The sequence below is a fragment of the Apis florea genome, unplaced genomic scaffold (genome assembly GCF_048593485.1).
Source record: "Apis florea isolate Af1SG1 unplaced genomic scaffold, ASM4859348v1 contig_3798_pilon, whole genome shotgun sequence".
Lineage (NCBI taxonomy): Eukaryota > Metazoa > Arthropoda > Insecta > Hymenoptera > Apidae > Apis > Apis florea.
Window position 1 is genome coordinate 2,174,256 of NW_028256860.1, and position 6,000 is coordinate 2,180,255.

At 30.5% G+C, this 6,000-nt stretch overlaps 1 long non-coding RNA gene across 6 annotated transcripts in view; it reads right to left on the reverse strand.

Moving 5' to 3' along the window:
* The window catches only part of LOC116414172 (uncharacterized), a 152,360-nt gene extending 146,610 nt beyond the window's left edge, over nt 1-5,750 (reverse strand). For 5 of the 6 annotated variants that reach the window (XR_015294629.1, XR_015294625.1, XR_015294626.1 and 2 more), the window contains exon 1: nt 4,892-5,750. This is a non-coding gene — a long non-coding RNA (uncharacterized LOC116414172). The remainder of the gene's footprint in view (nt 1-4,891) is intronic. The other variant, XR_015294624.1, reaches the window with a different exon arrangement.
* Between the last annotated feature and the right edge of the window lie 250 nt (nt 5,751-6,000).

The following is a 6,000-nucleotide window of genomic DNA, read 5'->3' on the forward strand; positions in this document are numbered from 1 at the left end:
AAAGCATCAAACAATAAAATTAATCATTGCTTTATCTCCTTACGAGCGTACGTAATTATATTAACGCAATTAACGAACCCCTCGCGTTCCTCGAGCGAGACGTGCGCTTATGCGTGTTCGACGTCCGAGGGAGCGTCGCCGTCAGATCGAGCAGCTGCGTGAAACACCCGGCTGGACGGAGAGATCCGTGTATACTCTTCAGGTATAAATGCATTAATGCTCTTCCTCCTGGACTTCATTTTTACCCACCGCCTTTCGTCCGCCGTGGATCAATCGAAAATTGATTGGAAGAGAAGATAAGAATCTGCAATTTGGCCGTACAAGAAGCACCAGACTCGCGAACCGGAGAGGAGAGCGAAGGTTACTCGAGTGTCGAATAATTATCGAGCGACGTGATATGGAATATATGTATATATGTATATTATATGTGCAAGAGAGCATCGTTGGTTTGAAATAATTGACGGGTTGAGAGTCATAGTGTAAGACGGATTATTGCCATTTTTTTTTCTTTTTTTTAAGTTGATTCATCATAACCGCTTCGAGTTTGTTATTTTAAAACGAGACTTGTACTTTTTCAATATTATGAAAATATACTTTAATTTAAGAGAAGATGTAAGTTGAAATTATGTATAACATAGTGAAATTATAAGGATAATAGTTTTTTGGATAGGTGTTTGAAGGTATATGATTAACTCAAGTTAACAATTTTAGCTTATTCGATCAGAAAAGATAGTTGAACAGCAATGTGTTTAAAATTATAATAAAAGAATTGTAAATAATTTGTACAATGATTAATTGCATAAATTTTATATATATATTTTATACAGACACAAAATTTTCATAATATCTCTCAATTCAAAATATTCAATTTTTTTTAAAGTTAAAAGCATTAATTTAAATTATGACAATTAAGCTAATTTTGTATTTAAATTCTGTATTTTTTTCTGTTTTCCTTTAAACAGTATCTCTAGTAATTAATCTCTAAATAAATATTATCTTCATAATTATGAAAATAACATAGATAAAAATAACTTGTATAAAATACATTATAATTATAAAATAAAACAAAATAAAATGTATAATGAATAAAAACGTATCGTATAAAAAACACGTATGAACTGTATAAGAGTATTTTAGACTTTTATGTAATAATTTCAAATTTTTAGGTCGTATCAGAGATTCGAATATAAATAAGTACGAGTTGTTTTCTGTCGAAGCAGTCGCTCGAAAGCATACGAAGGACGAGCATACCGGAAACAGCTATAGTGTCATACCATCCGTACTATAGCCTCGACACTGAGGCAGAGTGGGGCCTGATGTTCGAAGAGACCCACAATACGTGGCACAGCTGTCCCTTCGTATGATTTCGCATCCAATATTGCGTTCGCTATCAAAGGTTAGATTCTCGGTATAGAAAATAAAATTTGTAATTAGAATAAATACGTAGTTTGAAAACATTTTTTTTTACAATTATATATATGAAATAATCAGAGGAAAAATAATATAAATGACGAAATTTTCATTTAAAAAATTGAGTATAGAATTAAACTTTTTAATAAAAACTCATATAATATTTCTCTTATTTCTTTTTAGAAAAAATATATATATCATTTTTTCAATAATTTTATAGTTTTCAATTATATTAATAAATATACATGTATATTATAATTTTTATCCAAAATTATTAAAATTTAATATTCATATTAATATTATATGTAGATTAATATTAATAGTTTGATAAGTTATAATATTAATATTCTAGGAAAAATTATAATACCAGTATATGTCGTTTTTATATCTTTTCTATTTCATCTTATCATTATATGTCATTATACGTTATATTTAGCTTTATCGATCTTTCCATTTCAAGATTATGATATAGATTCAACATGAATAAGTATTTTCTATATTATAGAATATATATTTTATATTATAAGCAATATACTTATTTAAAATTTTAATTAGATACAAACAAAAAATTTTTATACCATATTTAAGTAAATCTATTTTTTATTCAAATAATTAAAAGACTCTTCTACCATTATCAGAAAAAGCGAACTTCTTGCTTTTGCCTCATGTAATGTAAAAAAATATATAACAATTAGATTTATTTTCTGATAAAGCAATCTGATAAAGTCAGAATTTTAATATATACATTATAAGATAATGAAAAAAAAATTTAAATGGTTTATAATTTTTATAAAGAAAACTAAAAAATATTTAATTATAGATTTTAAAATCAATTTTGTACCAGATTAAAGTTTACTTTTATATTTGCATAAGTTTAGAAAAGAAATATTTGTATAAGTTTAAGTGATAATCTATGTTTTTAAATATTAATTTTTTATTTTATTGAAATAAATTAAAAAATATGAATTTTTTCAGAATTCAGAGCTATAAGTTCATGAATGTTGATTAAATTCAATAATGTTTAAATATTTCAATAAAAAGAATCTAAATCAATTTTTTTAAACATTGAAACTACTTGTAGTACATGTCTAAATATATGAATTATACATAGCCGGTAAAAATTAAAATAACGAAAATAATTAAATATATACATTTTATATAATTAAATTATAGTTTGAATATTATTAATAAAAATTCCAAAAAAAGATTAATTCTCATTTTTTTATTATATAGAATTAGAATAATATATGCATTTTTAATGAAAATTCAGAAAGAAAGAAAAACTTTGCAATGCACCTAGTTCGGCTAGAGATCAAGGCGAAGTGAAAGAGACAACTTGTGCTCCGGCAACTCGTATGTGGAGCACATAACCGTGGACGAATAAAAAGAACCATCGAAAAAGGAACTGTATATGTATTAAACTTCGCCAAGTTTCCATGTGTCGCAACATGGCTAAAAGACATCCTTGTCACTTTCTTCCCTTTCGTATACTTTCTCCCCGCAAAATTCAACCCAAGTGCATTCCATTTCCAGTTGGAACGCTCGTATTTATATACTAGTGGTTATTATTGTTATAGAACAATAATTTCATAGTCATGAACGTGAACATCTTTGTGTTTAGATCAATGCATATTCACGTTGCATATTACAAATAACGAGGTCATGATAAAAAATACAAAACTGAAATGGGATTAATAGTGCATCATAGTGGATAATAAATTATGAAAAATTTATAGTCTAAAGAAGCGATATATCAACATGACAAGTTATGATATATAAGAAGAAATTATTTTAAAAACGATGGAGCAAATGAATTCATTACGTTTTAACGATCATATCAGTTGTCCACGCCAATTGTTTCATTGTCGATTATTTTTAAATCATTTTCTCTGATTAGATACCGTTTATTGTCTGATAATCGATGAATACTCGTGTATCGCAGTCTAGAAAAAATTGATAAGAATGAAAATTTTATCGGTTAAAAATAAAAAAAAGAGAAATGAAAAGTTCGAGAAAAAGTTTAAGGAATCGATCGTAACTTCGAACGATTTTCGTAATCGAAATCAGAAATAAAGTTCTAAAGACATCTCGAAAATGTTTCTTTTATTTTTATATATGTAACTTATGTCAGAGTTCCTAAGAAATCATTTTAAAAATATGTTTTCCCTTGTCAAAAACATAATTAACATGTCAGTGGCAAATGCCAACGTGCCATGTTTCGCGCAGCGCCTCGCACTATTTTCGTATTCTCATCTACATCAAGTTCAGGCGCCTTACAACGGTCCTCTTTGGGGAACTTTCCGCGTTCATCGAATCGCGGTCGGTAACCAGTTCCCTTCACGGATGCATATGCGCGCACTATGAGCCCAATTCCACCAGAAACGATTGGTTCCCTCTTCGACATCCTGACGTATCGCCGATAGTGCAGCTACCTTCTATTCCCAGCTTTTCTCGCGATCCCGCGATTTTGTTTGTAGTATAGATTACTTCTGTGCAAATGAGACAGAATACATAAATACACAAAGGTCATCTTTCTCACTTTTCATCTTTCCCGCGCCAGGGCTCCATCTATACATATATTTCTATCCTTTTCTATCATTACGCTGTTTCTCTCTTCAATTTCTCTACATACTTCTATTTTCACCACTGTTTTATTCTTCGCGTTTTATCATGTGTATCGTGTTTGAAGCGTTAATAAAGTTTTATTTGTGCGTGGAATCGAGAAATATTAACCAATAGACATTAATGGTTAATTCATTGTTCTCTTAGATTATATTTTTAAAATTACTTTTAATAATAATAAAGATATCAAATGCTCTTCAACTCTTAACGATTTTAAAAATATGCAAGAAATAGTAAAAGATTTTGAAATCTTAAATTATTTAATCTAATATATTCTTTTTAAAATTTTGCAATCTTTAAAAAAAAACTTTTGGAATAAGTAGAAATCGGAATATAAAAATAGGAATGTGCTATTGAGAACAATCGCTAGATATTTCAAGTCATTTGAAAATTTAATGTGCGAACTATAATTATATTTAGCACAACTTACATCGATTTCTAGAAAAACTACAGAAAATTCATTGCATCTCTTGAAATTGATAGAACGATACTATGATATTCCTGCTAGATTCCGATAAAAAATTTATATTTTATTAATAATTTATCTAAATATGTATTCCTACATTACGTATTAAATATAAAATGGCATTGAAACATAAAACTTTTAACGATACTAAAATGACACGAAATTTCATGTCTCTTCCGCCATATTTATCATAATTTATCTACAAATTCTAAATATATTAAAATCTTAATACGAATTTACTGTATATGTTATACGTTATATACTTACTGTTACATATACATATATACAAGCTACACGAAAACACAATAATTGCATAGAAATATTACGAAAAAAATTACGCAAAATTATGGAAGCAGAAAAGGTATCATAAACATAAAAGTTGCTTAATCGAACCATGAGTAACGCCGAAATTTCGTCGTAGGCGTTCCGGAGTCCGGTATGTTCGTTGTTACAAAACGCCGGCCTTCAGCCGCTCCCACCAAGTCAGACTTCAGTCCAGAGTTCTCTCCTCGTATGCCTTGATTTCGTCATCGATGCAGGCAAAGAGTTCCCGGGCTCGCTTGCACGAAATTCTAAACACCGGCACGATATAACAAAACCACTGGCCACGAGGACGTCTCCATGTAATACTACTCTCGAGTCTCTGCTTTATCGGCTGCTGATATGACATTGTCGTTCTTTGGCACTTAAGCTCCACTTTCCAACGGTATTATTTCCAAGTACTAAAAATAGAATGAACATAAATTTTCGTTTAAAGTTTTTCTATTATTAAATTAGAATATTCGTTCAAGGTATTGCAATTATAATAAAATCAAAGATAGTTAGATACATCATATAACTTAATTTATAATGTATTCAAATATTTCGGATTATATATGCGTCATTAATATTCATGAAAAAAATTTCTTTAAAAAACTATTTCTAATAATTAGCATCAATGATATATGATCATATCATCATTAAATTAAGGAATGCAATTTTCAACCAGACTAGTGCTAAATCTATTCATAATTCGAATTGATTTCGGTACGCGTTGTTTTCGACACGTGTTCCATGAAAGTGGACTCAGTTGGCAAACATGTCGCCGTCAGCGTATCTCCGACGTCGCGGCGTGACACCATGAGCAAACGACGTCTGGTCGGGTATTCATACAGAATCGAGTTACAAAACCGAGTTGTAAAAGGTCTACATTGACGTTGTCTTATATCACGTAGCCAACGCAGAGCGTAGCGCACCAGTACCATCAGCAGCAACAGCGCTGCTACCCGGTGCTGAGTCACTGCTGCGTTGCCGATATACATATCTACGCCATTGCTCGTGGCACGGTCGTGTGGCGTTGCCACGTTTCGTGCTTTCCCTCCCTTCACACCACGCCCCTTCGTCCGACACGATAGGCGTCTATCCCCACTCTTTCCGCCCGAACGAAAAGGAGGAAAACAGGAATAAAACAAAGATAGAGAGATTGTGACGATGGAACCACTGCAGGAAAAGGATAAGAATAG